This window comes from Agelaius phoeniceus, chromosome 6 (genome assembly GCF_051311805.1).
Source record: "Agelaius phoeniceus isolate bAgePho1 chromosome 6, bAgePho1.hap1, whole genome shotgun sequence".
Taxonomy (NCBI): domain Eukaryota; kingdom Metazoa; phylum Chordata; class Aves; order Passeriformes; family Icteridae; genus Agelaius; species Agelaius phoeniceus.
Window position 1 is genome coordinate 23,015,694 of NC_135270.1, and position 12,582 is coordinate 23,028,275.

General features: G+C 39.7%; 1 long non-coding RNA gene across 20 annotated transcripts in view; it reads left to right on the forward strand.

Moving 5' to 3' along the window:
• LOC129121596 (uncharacterized) overlaps positions 1 to 12,582 on the forward strand; it is a 75,050-nt gene that overhangs the window by 57,894 nt on the left and 4,574 nt on the right. For 12 of the 20 annotated variants that reach the window (XR_013182748.1, XR_013182752.1, XR_013182749.1 and 9 more), the window contains one exon: positions 3,853 to 3,922. This is a non-coding gene — a long non-coding RNA (uncharacterized LOC129121596). The other 8 variants (XR_013182759.1, XR_013182760.1, XR_013182750.1 and 5 more) reach the window with 3 other exon arrangements.

Below are 12,582 nucleotides of genomic sequence, written 5' to 3' on the forward strand. Positions count from 1 at the left end.
CAAAAATGTACAGCAGATATTTATATAAAATTCAGGTAAAATACAGGCCAGAATGCTCCAGAAGGAAATAATTTCTATGAGTGCACCAAGAACAGCATTTAAGAACAAGGCTAATTTATGAAGCCCATCCTTTCAAGCAACCATTTTGAAACAGGCCATTGTATTTCCTGTAATTATTTATCTAATTCCACCAATATTAATTGATAGATATTTCCTGGTTCATGAGTGCTCACTTAAGCTTCATCCTATATTAAAGAAATTGATACAACTCAGGGTTTTGTGTCCTAAATGCTAATACAAGGAAAGCTGGCAGTAGTAAAGTCTTTCTCCCAGGACATTGTTACTGGGGCAGATGCAGCTGTGGGTGAAAGCCCGATGTAAAATCTGTGTAATAGCTAACTCCCACCAAAACACTCTAGCAACAGCATGGTTGGACATCAGGAAATTAGGGACAAACAAGTCTTAGATGTTGCTGTTAGGAGAGAGAGAATTTTGGCACTTAGAAGGAATATGGATGGATACCCTGGGACGCAGATGTAGCTGATGTGAATATGTGAAAGTCGGTGTTGTGATCATGCTTTCCAGCAAACTAAGTTTTCTGTGACCCGGGTCATGGTGGTCTGTTTTTGTATGGCACGGAGGCACCTCAAAGTGTGGTTGACATGAATGAGTGAATAACCCCACTGAACATGGGGTATATTTGTATACCTGATATTCAGTTTCTCACATTGAACTGGCCTTGGAAGCGAAAAGGATGTTTTCTGGGGAAAGGAGAGGAAATGTTGTGGTTGAGAAGGAAGGCAAAGACAAACTTTTTGAGAGAGCAGTTACTCCTCTTCTGTGTAGTAATATCCAGGAAAAGAGAAAGCAGGAATGTGTGCTTCATTGTGCTGTGGAAGCTGCTCGTGTCTAGACGTGTAATGTGGCAATATAAGTCAAATATACAGTACCCAGATTACTGGGATAGAAAAGTGTGTAAATGTGAAGTAGATGGGCACATAATCACAATGAAATTCCATGCCTTTATTCACATTTCATATGGTGAAATAAACAGTAGTGTTAATAAAACTGTGATATAAGTATTCTCACAGGAGTTGCATATGTGAGCTTTTAGTATTTGACTTTTGGCATGTAAACGTGACAGGAATTCGGTAAGTGGCTAGTGACAATTTCTATGTGTGCTTGTGGGACACAAAATTTCTATGAAAGAAGTTGAAAAGCAATTTTTGCAAGGCTCCTATAAACCCCTAGGTCCTTCCATTAAGTCTCAGTGTCTCAGAAGCCCTTATGTCTACAAAGGCAGAAACTGAAGTGCTTTGGTAGCTAGAGGAAGATTCCATTGTATGTATATGTGCTTGCCTCCATGTGTGTGAGTTCACAGCTGTGTTTTGGAGTCTGCACATAGAGAGGGAAGGTAATATAAAAAGGAATATATAGGTTTAGAAAATATAAATGCAGGCCTGTTCTTGAGCTGCTGTTGATTGCTTAGCTGCTTAGAGCATTGTGGTTTATCCCGAAAAAAATGAAAAAAGTATGCTTTGGAAACTTAGACAAGGTCCTGGTGTAAGACAGTAAAGGTTCTATCTGGGCTGGAGTGTTTTTTTTTTAATAGATTGCACTTGGCAGGAGGAGGAGAGTTACTGTAGTTGGTAGCAGGGAGACACGGTGTTTCCTTCCCCATCCCAACCAAGGTGAACATATGTCCTCTAATTTCCTATGGCCTATGTCAGGAAGAGTATTTATGGCTAATTTAAAAGCATACAGAAAGGTAAATGCAGGGACCACTTTTTTCCCCTTAAGTTTGCATAGGAAAATAATTAAAGGCAAACACTGTATTTTGTAAGGAATATATTGGTCTGCATATGGCATTCTTTTGTTGCAGATTACAGACCCAGTGGCCTGATCCTGCTATCACTGAAATGAATGGCACATTTCCTATTGATTTCAGGGAAAGAAAGAGCAGACTACAACCCAACATGAGACAGGTGAAAGCTGCTCCTTTAGAAGTTTGCCACCCATTATATTTAGACTCCCAAATTACTTTTTCTTAGTGTCCTGGGAAGTAGATGGACTCAAATTGTTCATATTAAAAGTGCAATGAGGATTGTTTAAAGATATAAATGTTATCTTTAACATTGCTGAACCAAAAACATAGAAGATTCTGCCAGTGCATGAAAGTGAAACTAGCTGAGAACAAAAGTGAAACCAACAGGCAACTCTCCCTTCCCAGGCTGAGTGAAATGCAGAAATCCTAAAGTGCTGATGCTTAACAGTAAATTTGATTTTTAAAATTTCCTTTGCTTTTATTAGTGTGAAAAAGTGTTAGTGATCTAGAAGAAGATTTCCCCTAAGATAGGTGTTTTCTTATGATGGTATCTCTTTAAAAAGTCAGAACCAATTAAAAATGTCAATTTTTTCTTTATGATATTTAGGGGCATCTGTACACATCACCCTCTTTTTCTTACACATTTTCCTTTTGCATGCACTGCATCATAGACTTGTAAGTCATATACCCTTAATATTATGACAGAAGCATGTGCTAGAGCAGGACAGAATTGACCTTGCTTACAAAAGTATTGGTAACTGTAATCAGCAAGTTTCTAGAGAAGGGAAAGAAAAAGTACCTTAAAAAATATATTTAAATGATGGTCAATTGCATTTAATTGATAAAACACCAAAAAATAGCAGTGTAGCAATGGGGAGAGACAGACATTCAGTTCTTCCTGCCCAATCTAGTAGGATCAGCAGGAGACAAATGTACAGGAAAGTGGGGAAATACCAAACAAAACAACAGCAGAGGGTAAAAAAAAACATTAGATGCCATGGAAAAAAAGAGAGAATGGAGGAAATAAGTGGTTTAGATAAGTTGACTTTGAGCAAAATTCTTCTTTGGTTCACATTTGTCAGTGTCTAGGAAATTGTGTGTAAAAATACATGTGTGGCTACAGTGTGCTGTAGATCTGAGCAGTATGAGGAAGATAAATATATGGAAGGAAAAGGGTACAAGATGATGTATTTTTTTAAGGCAGTTTAGTCATGAATACTACACCCTACAGTGCTGAGGCTTTCTGACCACGATTTATGTTGATAAGGCTTATTAAATGACAAACTGAAGCAGGATGTTTTGTTTGTTTGTTTGTTTTTTCATTTAACACACTGAATTTGTATTCATTATCTTAAACAATTTTCCCTCTCACATTTGTTTGGAAAAGTTTGAAGCGAAAAGGGGGGGGGGGGGTGGAATGGTCTATAGACAGTGATTTTAGCTGGTATCTACCGTGCAGGTGGAGGGAGGAGATAGAAGTCTCAAAACTACAGGCCTATGTAAATTCTGCAGCATCAGAAGTAAATACAAAATAATACAAATCACAGAAAAATGGGTAAAGCAAAGACCATATTTGTCTGGGAAGGTATTCAACTTTTAAAGCAGAGGAGGGAAAAGTTGCTGTGGGAAGAAATATTCCAGGACTTTGTCTCTCATGTAAATGGCTTTTAAAAAATTTCAGTGTATGTAAAATATATATATATATAGATTTAAATATAAGATCATAGCACTTGCAGATTAAATGTTGCTAATGAGATAGAGCATGCAGTGATATAGAGGCTTCTAAGAAATTAAAAGCAGGCCTGGGGAATCTGGTACTTCAACTGACAATGTATGGAACTAATTTTTGACATGTGTACCTGACTTATCAAAGCCAATTTTGAGAACTCAGAGTAGAATGTAATAAGAGTTTTTAAAATGCTTTTCAGACAAAAAGATATAAAGCTTTTTGAGGGACAGATAATTTGAATGTACAGAAATGTGCCTGGGTATACAACAATTTTAATCTATTCCCTCTTATGTTACAGAGAGCGTGGCACAGCCCCTGTTCTGGGACAGAAGGACGGACATCTAAGGGACATGAGCATTTCTTCTCAGGTAACCTGCTCTTACTGATGGCTTGAGAGAAAGAGAAAAAATAACTTTTCTGTTCAGATTAAATAATACCTGACCTTTTGGCCTTCTAGATTTTGGTGTTTATTGACATTTCAGGCAAACATAGATACTTTTGTTTTATTTTGAGAGAGGTGAGGAGGCAAAGTGTTGTGAGGGAGGGAAGTTAATGCCAAGTCCTTCTGACGTCTGATCAGTTGCAGGAGAACAGCAGTGCTGACAGTGGTATTCTGGATTTTCCCATTAAAAGATGCAAATGATAGGATATTATAGAAAGATCAATGTATTTGTGAACTGTGCTGTGTGTTTCAGTTTGCTTCATATTAGAAAAGCTAATAAATTGGAAGTAGATGCTACGATCTCTGGTTGGTCAAAGGCAGGGCTAGAAAAAATAGTTCTTTCTAATTGTATGTGGTTTTATTGTGTTGACAAATATATTTGATGTGGTAGCAATTAAAAGTAGTCTGTTCTGATTAAGTTGAAGGGCCGAGACTTGGTTTTAAAGCATGCTGGTTAATTAAGCAAGAGTCAGTAAATGGCACAAAGTTCTAGATAGGATGCTTTTTGAGAAAAATGCAGTTGCTTGAGGTCAAATTCGTGAATAAGTAAAATTTTCTGATCAGGAAAGAGTCTGTATTTCTGAGGTATTTTATACTTTGTGCAAGCTTTTTATACACCAATACATAGAAGAACTGTGTTAAAGTGTTGGAGTTGCTATTGTGTTACGGTATGTCACTTGTTCTTCTTGGTTTGAATTGTTGATTCAACTCTGATAATTAAGACAAGAGAAAAATATAAATTCCATTTACCAAGTAGGATGTTTGTAGCATTGAAAAAAGCGAGAGATTAAAGATGATTAGAGGACTCTAAAATCTATAATGTTGTTCTGTAGCCTTTGAAAAGGCAGAAATCTAAATAATAATATTTTTACAGGGAAAATAATATACATTATCTAAAATAAAGTATTAACTGCTGTTAGAAGAGTTTTGAAATAAATAGTATGTGCAGATAGGTAGTTAGGATTTTAAGTATTTTTCTTCCCCTATTCTTTCTCCTCAAGGAAAATAGAAGGATTTCTTTCAAATACAAAAGGAATAAATAAATACAATTGGAGTGAAACATTATGCTAGATATTTGGAGAAATTTGTTTTCTCATAAGTATTTTGGTTTTAAATCTAATTGCCGTGAAATAGTTCAGATCTCAAAGTTTGTGGGGAGGAAATGTTTCAGCATCTTTGTTCATACCTGAGGAATCCATTTTAGAAGTCTATTTTCCCTGTTTGCAAAATACATTTTTATTAGATCTGTGTATTTGGGTTAAGACTTACTTAAAATCACTTAATTAGGTTATACTTAAATTCTAAGTGATTTAAAAAGAAGGATTATGATTATATGACAAAACATAACACTATTTTCATTGAAATTCTTAAATAAAGCCCTTTTAACATGCCAATTTTTAAAATCTATAAATTTAGGGTGTTAAAATAGTACAAAATATAAAAAGGCTGAACTTATAACGGAATGTATAATCCTGTACCAGTGAGGAGGGATTCTGTAGGTACGTCTGGAACATGGCAGGAGGTCATTTACACCTTCAGTTTGGTTTTGAGCATTTTTCTTGTGGTATTGTTGTTCTTCTTATTTTATTATGTGTATGTAAACACTTACGAAAGGTTTGTTGTTGATTTGTGAAGAAAAAATACAGAGAAAGAGGTAACAGTGTAGGTGCGCTTAGCTAGATGGGGACTGATTGTGTTTTCCCAGGAAATTCTGGAAAATATATCAAAGTAAAATTTTCCACAGTAAAGAATAAATTCTAAATAATTGTATTCGTGCTGTTTGAAAGAGCATGGCTGTGAATTGTCTTTAAAAACCTCCTGTAAGTGTTCAAAAAGAGTGCAACATAAAAAGGTTTTCCAATTGTGTTTTCTCTAGATAAATCTATGGGTTGTAGGCTGATTTCAGGGGCAGGGTAGTAAAAAATGAACTTTAAAAAAAGGAGCTACGTGTGGGCTTTTCTCATAGATAAATTTGCCTTTTTTTTTTTTTTAAAAAAGGGAAACGTATATGTGTTTCTTTCCTCTGTGTTGTTTATAGTTTGAAATAAATAATAAATTTGTAGTGATTTAATTTTTTTAAAGACGTATTTGTATTAAAAATCTGGCAATAGGTTTGTTTTACTTGTAATTTAATATTGGAGAAATAGGAGAATGTTTCTGGATATTTGCATTTGTTTCAGAGGCTGGAGCCTAAGGTAGATTTCTGTGTAGCCTGTCAGGCAGTTACACGTCTGAGCTTGTTACAGTCTGTAGCATTACAAATTAGAGCTATTTGACTTTTATTTGCTGCATGAGGCTTTCATTAAAAAAAATGCAAATAAAATAGAAGAATAGAGGATGAGGTCTGCGTGTGTGCAGGGGCTGTTTTGGGGTGCGATGCCGTGCTGTGGAGGGGGGCTGGGTGAGACCCAGAGGGTTTTAGTCCGAGGTGCTGCTTTTGCCTGGACTTGTGCTATCTGCCCCTGTCCCTCACTGACTTTATAAATTGAGTCTGACTCCCCGGGATATTTTTTAGTTCCCAGCAGGGTAGTTGCATGCACATTGTTTGCTACTTGTCTTAAGAGAAGAGCTGTAAAAGTGCTGTATGTGTTAGTCGCACGTATACTGAGCACCTGTATGAAGAGTGTATGGGAAGGAGGGCAGAACATGAGTGACTGATTTTCACATTCCTTTCACTACAGGATAGCCCAGCATTTCCTAGTAACTTTGTCACGAAGTTTTCTGGGGGTTGTAAAGCTATTTTGGAGTTAATTTGCTTATTACAATTTGCCTCCTCAAACATAAATAAAGAATTTTTTTAAAGCCCCACCAGCTAGAATAAGGTATTTCACCAGTTTTTTACTGTCTCTCAGGGAGCGTGCAGTTAATGCCAGTAACGAACAGTTGTGGCCGGGACCAGAAACCACACTGCGGGAGTACTGAAACCCGCCACAATGGCAGCGGCCCGGGGCCCGCCGCTGGGCCGGGCCGGGCCGAGCCGCTCGGAGCGAGCTCCGCCGGCGAGCCGGGGCCGGGTGGATCTTCCTCGGGGGCCGCGGAGGCACCGGGCCGGGGTCCCGGGCAGGACCCGCCGGGCAGCGGCGGGGGGGGCCGAGCGGGCCGGCGGAGGCGCCTGGGCGCCGCAGAGGGTTAACGGCGGCGGGCCGCGGGGGCCGGCGGGAGCTGTAGGCGCCGCGGCATGCCGGGAACCGCCACCAGCGGCCGGGATTCGCTGACAGCAGCCGTGACGGCGCCCGCCCGCTCTGGCGTGGGTGGGCCAGAGCTGTCCCGTCGGGCGGGAGCTCCGGGCCGGCCCGTCCGCACTCTGCCGCCGCGCTGGGCCGGCCCGTGCCCGGCCGGGGGTCTCTGCGAGCGCCGGCGTTATCCCCGCGCCCTGAACAGCGGCCTCGGGCCGCGGCCCGGCGGGGGCGCGCCTCGAGCGCCGGCAGGTCAGTGGCCGCTTTGTCCCGGAGCCGGTGGTGCTGGGGTGCCCGGCCCGTCCTGGCCAGCCCCGGTATCGGCGGAGCCGAGGCCTCCTGGTGCCCCTCGCTGCTGGCCGTTCCGCGCCCGGTCCGGGCCATGAGGCATCAGCCCGGTCCGGCAGGGCTCGGCCGGAGCCGCGTCCTCCCGAGAGGGATTTGCTCTGGTTAAACCACACGGGCGGCTCGCCCGCTCTGCCCCTGGGGCTCCTGCCGTCCCGCCGCGCCTGTGGCTGCCCGGGGCCCCGGAGAGGCACGGGCTCACTGCGGGTGCGGACCTTGGCTTCCAGTTCGCGCTGAGCTCCGCACCGAAGCCCAGAGCACAGAGATGCCTTGCTTGCGCGGATAGCAAAGGCTGGCACGTGGCAAGAGGGGATCGAGTGCTTTTATCTGCAAGTTGGGGTTTTTTTCTTTGAGATTTTTAAATGTGAAGTGGAAGAATGAAGGTGCTGAAGTGCGTTGAAGTTATGGGACAAACCCAGGAATCAAACGGGACTTGGTAGTTTACCGGATAGAGAGGTATTTTCTTTCCGGACATAGCGATGAGGGAAGAAAAAGGAGACAATTAACGCTACGTGTTAATTTAATGTAATTTATACCAGTAGTGTGAACTCAGTTTTTGTTCAATCTGATATTTTAAAGTAACTTTAAATTTAATTAACTAGGGATAAGTTACTCTATGTATCAAAGGAATGACAAATAATAAATCAGTCTAAGTGACATTAGTAAATTTTGTTTGTGTATTTTTGTTTTCCTCCTTACGTTTTTGAAGCATGTCTTGGGGTTCGCAGTTAGCTGAACTTGGGGCTGAACATACTTAAACTTCTGCGAATGGAAATATTCTTGTGAGGTTATTTTCCTTGCTAATAGTAATCCTCCTGAGATTCAGAAGAAGACTAATTTATTATAACTACTAAATCAAGTGCAGAGAATATTACACTGTTGAGCTCAAACAACAACATAAAAAGGAAGTACACCATAGTAGGCTTGTTTTCTATTGCTCAGTTTCTGGGAGAGGTATGTGAGGAACTCTACAAACATTTTTGAGCCAGAAAGCACATCAGATTTAGCCAATGATATCACCTGAAATACAGTTCTTAAAGTATACATAGATGGTTCTCAGAAGAAAGAATTGAAATATATGGGTTTTTTCAAGGAAAGGTATTGTTCCACTGGAGGAAAAAAAGTTGTTTTGCTTATGAAAGAAATTATTGAGTAGCCACAGAAAAGGGATAAGTGCCTTTAGTGCCAGTGTTATAACCTCCGGTGGTTTGGACTTGCAGAGTGAAGCTGGTGAAGATGGCTTGAGATACAAATCAGCAAGTCCAGAACAAAATAAAGCAGAAAAGATCAAGGCAAGGGAAATATGATTAATCTATTGTAATGTGCTTTAAGCTTGTTAGTGTATGGCCTACTCTGTTCCCATTCTAACCATTGCTTTTCCAGTTTTACAATAGTAGGTTTTCCTAGATTCTGTTTTCTTATTTCAGTGGCAATGCATTAGCACTGCAGTTGTGTTTTAGCACAATAAATACAGAATATTCCCTTGCCAAAAATGTATGATCTACCTGCAAATACTGTACTGTATTAGTAGTGGAAGCTACACGCAAAGGGGGTCAAATAGTTGAGGGTACCCAAAGGGAAAGACAAGATTAGTAATAGAGGTGATCTAATCTGGCAGCAATTGTACACTTAGGTGTTGGACAATTTTTGAAGAGCAAAATACGATGACAGAGAAATTAAAGGTGGGATGAAATGCAGCACTTTTAGCAAAAAAAGGCTGTGCCAGACTACCTTGTTACCCTCTGTTTCATTGTGAGGAAACTTTGATACTGTACCATGTTAGGAAATAATGTAAACCAGAGAAAATTTGGATTAATTGCATTGTAAAGTGACTTTGGAATGAACTGGCAGATAATAGGGAGAAAGAGACTATACTGAGGAAAAGAAGGCTGGAAACTGGAGGTTTTGAGGACTATTGGAATTCTTTCCTTAGTGATACTAGTGAAAAAGTACAGCAATCATAAAATCTTATGACACGAAACTGGTGGACTGTATTAAGAGAGAGGAGGATTGGAATATCCATGTGCTGACATGATGAATCAAAACTGAGATTAATAGAATTAGATGAGATTTAGTGATGCAAATAGAAACTGATGACAATTTATTCTGTCACTTCAGTGACAGGTTGGTAGTTGGTGTAATAGTCTGCAGGAGAATGACAGCATGTGACGTGGCTGAGAAAATAATAATAAAAAAAGATAGTGTCCTAGAAAGTGTTAAGGGATGGATTTCCTGTATGTATAGAAAGTATTGCTGTCAAAGTGTATGACATTAATAAGATCTTATGTGCAGCCCAACTCTCACCCACATTCAGATAAATGGGTTCAAACAGATGGATGGAACAGATGCAGAAAAGGACCACATGGATGTTAAGAGGAATAGAGGGGCTTAACAGAGAGACACAGAAGTGACAATTACACTGTTATGTAAGGAAGGAAAATAATTATATGAGCTCAAGATTAGAATAAAGCAAAACAAATGTGTGTGAAAGGGATAATGGGTAGACTTTGCTGGAAATTGGAGGAAGAGCTTTAACTATCAGACTGACGATATTCTGGGGTAGTTTCAAACGAGAAACAAGTTTAATTTTCTTTTAAAAGGAAGTTTGATATATCCAGGAAAGAACATCAGTGTTGGGTTCTGCACAGGGGTGGGGAATTTGACTTGGGAATCCTGGATATCCCCTCCCATAATACCACATTCTTGTCTATCAGTGGACTCTGAGATGGATATGTTAAGTTACAGTGGGTCCATTTTGAAAAGTGCTGCTAGTTTTTGTCATATAATTTCATTTTATGGCTCTTAATTGAGTAGCTTGGTTGTGTTTACTCTGAACTATATGTTTGGTTTGGACACTATGGCTGAATTCATGCAGTGCTACCTGACTTCTTGTGCCTGGATGGGCTACTTGTAGGAGTCTTAATGGAACAATTTTTAGGTAAGTTTTTAGGTATCTAGGCCAAGACAATGTTGCATTCTAAAATGTATGTATAATCAGTTTCCTTGGGACTTTGTGTCTTTTTTTTCCCCTGCCTTTTGGACTGTAGTTTTTACATACTGCACCTGGTGCAGTACTCAATAAGTAACAGAAGAACCTAAAGATTAAAGAACATTGCTTTTCAGCAAGGCTGCTGTCCTCTAGGTAGACAGTTTAGATTTTTACTTGGCATTTTGGCTTTTGGGAAATCTCCACAGGGTAGGGAGTTAAGCAAGCTTGCTCAGTCATCCATTTTAATTTTATTTTTCAGTCCTAATAATCTGCTACATCTGTAGCAGATTATTCAAAGAGAAATAATATGTTTTAAGGAGGTAACTTCCTGTTCAGTGGTCAATAGAAAACTAAGTGATAGAATCAATCCAATCATCAATTTATGCATTAAGTGCTACCACTGGCACTTTCGGTAGTTGCTGAAGCAAAGAAGTGAATTGATTATCAGAATTAAACTTCCTTCATATGCCTAGAGGTGAACAAGTAATGAAAATGGAAGGCTTATTTGGTATGAGACAGTATGAAAGACTAGGAAGAAAGAAAAAAAAAAAGAAGTATTATTTCTAACTGATTTCTTGAACTTTTTTCTGTAAAGTGGGATTTGAGCTATAGACATTTATCTTGAAGCTTACAGGGCAGACGTGTGACCAAAGAGTGATGGTATGAGTGTGGAATAAAACATACTTGGTTGTTATTTAACCCAGATTCCTGAAAGTTATTTTATTCTTCTATTATGAGTCTGATTCTTTAAAGAAAATAATTCCTATTCATAGCAGGTTCTTTCTCTTGTTCTTTTCTTAACCTTTTTGACTTGGAAGGAAGTTGTGGACTTCCCTTTGAAATGGTAGGAATACTGTGTTAGGCCTTCAGCAAAGAAAAATTTTCTGACCTGATTAGCTCATGTCATCCTGCCAGGCTTTCTGCCACTAAAAGAGGCACTTCCACTGGTGTCACTTGTTTCTAGTCCTCTTGTGCTGTATTATGCCTCTTGAAACAACACTGATTGGGGAAAGTCATGGAAGTGAGCAGCGTTCACATGATAAGGCTGATAATGACATTTGCATGACTCAAAAACAAAAGCAAAACAGCTCATATTTTAGTGTTCAACGAAAATAAGCTGTTACTGCTGTCACCAAGAGCAGGCCAAATCCATTCTTTTGCTGGTTTTAGGTAACCACATCTGGGGGGAATGTGTACATGTGTCTGCTCACACACATGTATGTATAAACATACACCTGGTTTTGCTGCAGGTGCTGGCTGATGAGTAGAAGTAACAGAGAACTGATACATAGGAATACTGGGAACCTACACACTGAACAGAACCAGAGTATGGCAGGGCTTGGTTTGGTATCAGTAGACTCAGAAAGGGAGGGCTCACTGCAGCCTGTGGCAGCATTTTTTGAGTTGTTTTTTTAATTGCTCATTGTTTGCTTTTAATTATTTTTTGTAGGAATACTTTGGAGCCAGGCCATTGCTTCTGTAAATCTTCAGATTTCCACTGAAGTCACCAGATGGGGGATAGCATTTTACACACCTCAAATAGATAGCCTTGTGTGTGAAAACATTATTATGGTGTCTTTGGTCCTACATTGTTTTTAAACAATGGTGTTTTGAAATGCCAATTTCAATGGTTAAAACTGCAATGGTAAAAGTCTTTAGGAAGTCTGGAATCCAAACATTTTAAAGTAATACAGAGAATTTGATGAAAAATATGCAGATGCATAATTGGGATTTAAAGATAAATAGCAATCTGAGATACCTTTTTTGCTTGCAGCTTCTGTCATGGTAGGGTCCTAGTTGAACTTTCTGCCCTCACATTTCCCCTAGGAATGATACATTTTGTTTAACAGGCATTCAAAGTAGAGTTCATGTTTGTGAAATACTGGGAGTAGCCAAGAGGAAGTCTTCTTGTGTTTTGGCACCAGAACTGTCTGGCATGTGGATTTTTAGGGAGACACTTGAGGACTACAGATTTTTTTTAAAAGGATGAGACAACAGAGATTTATTACCAAATGTGGTCTATCATTAGGGGCTGAAAGTGAATGTATCATGTAAGATGACAGTGTTAGCAGTGGT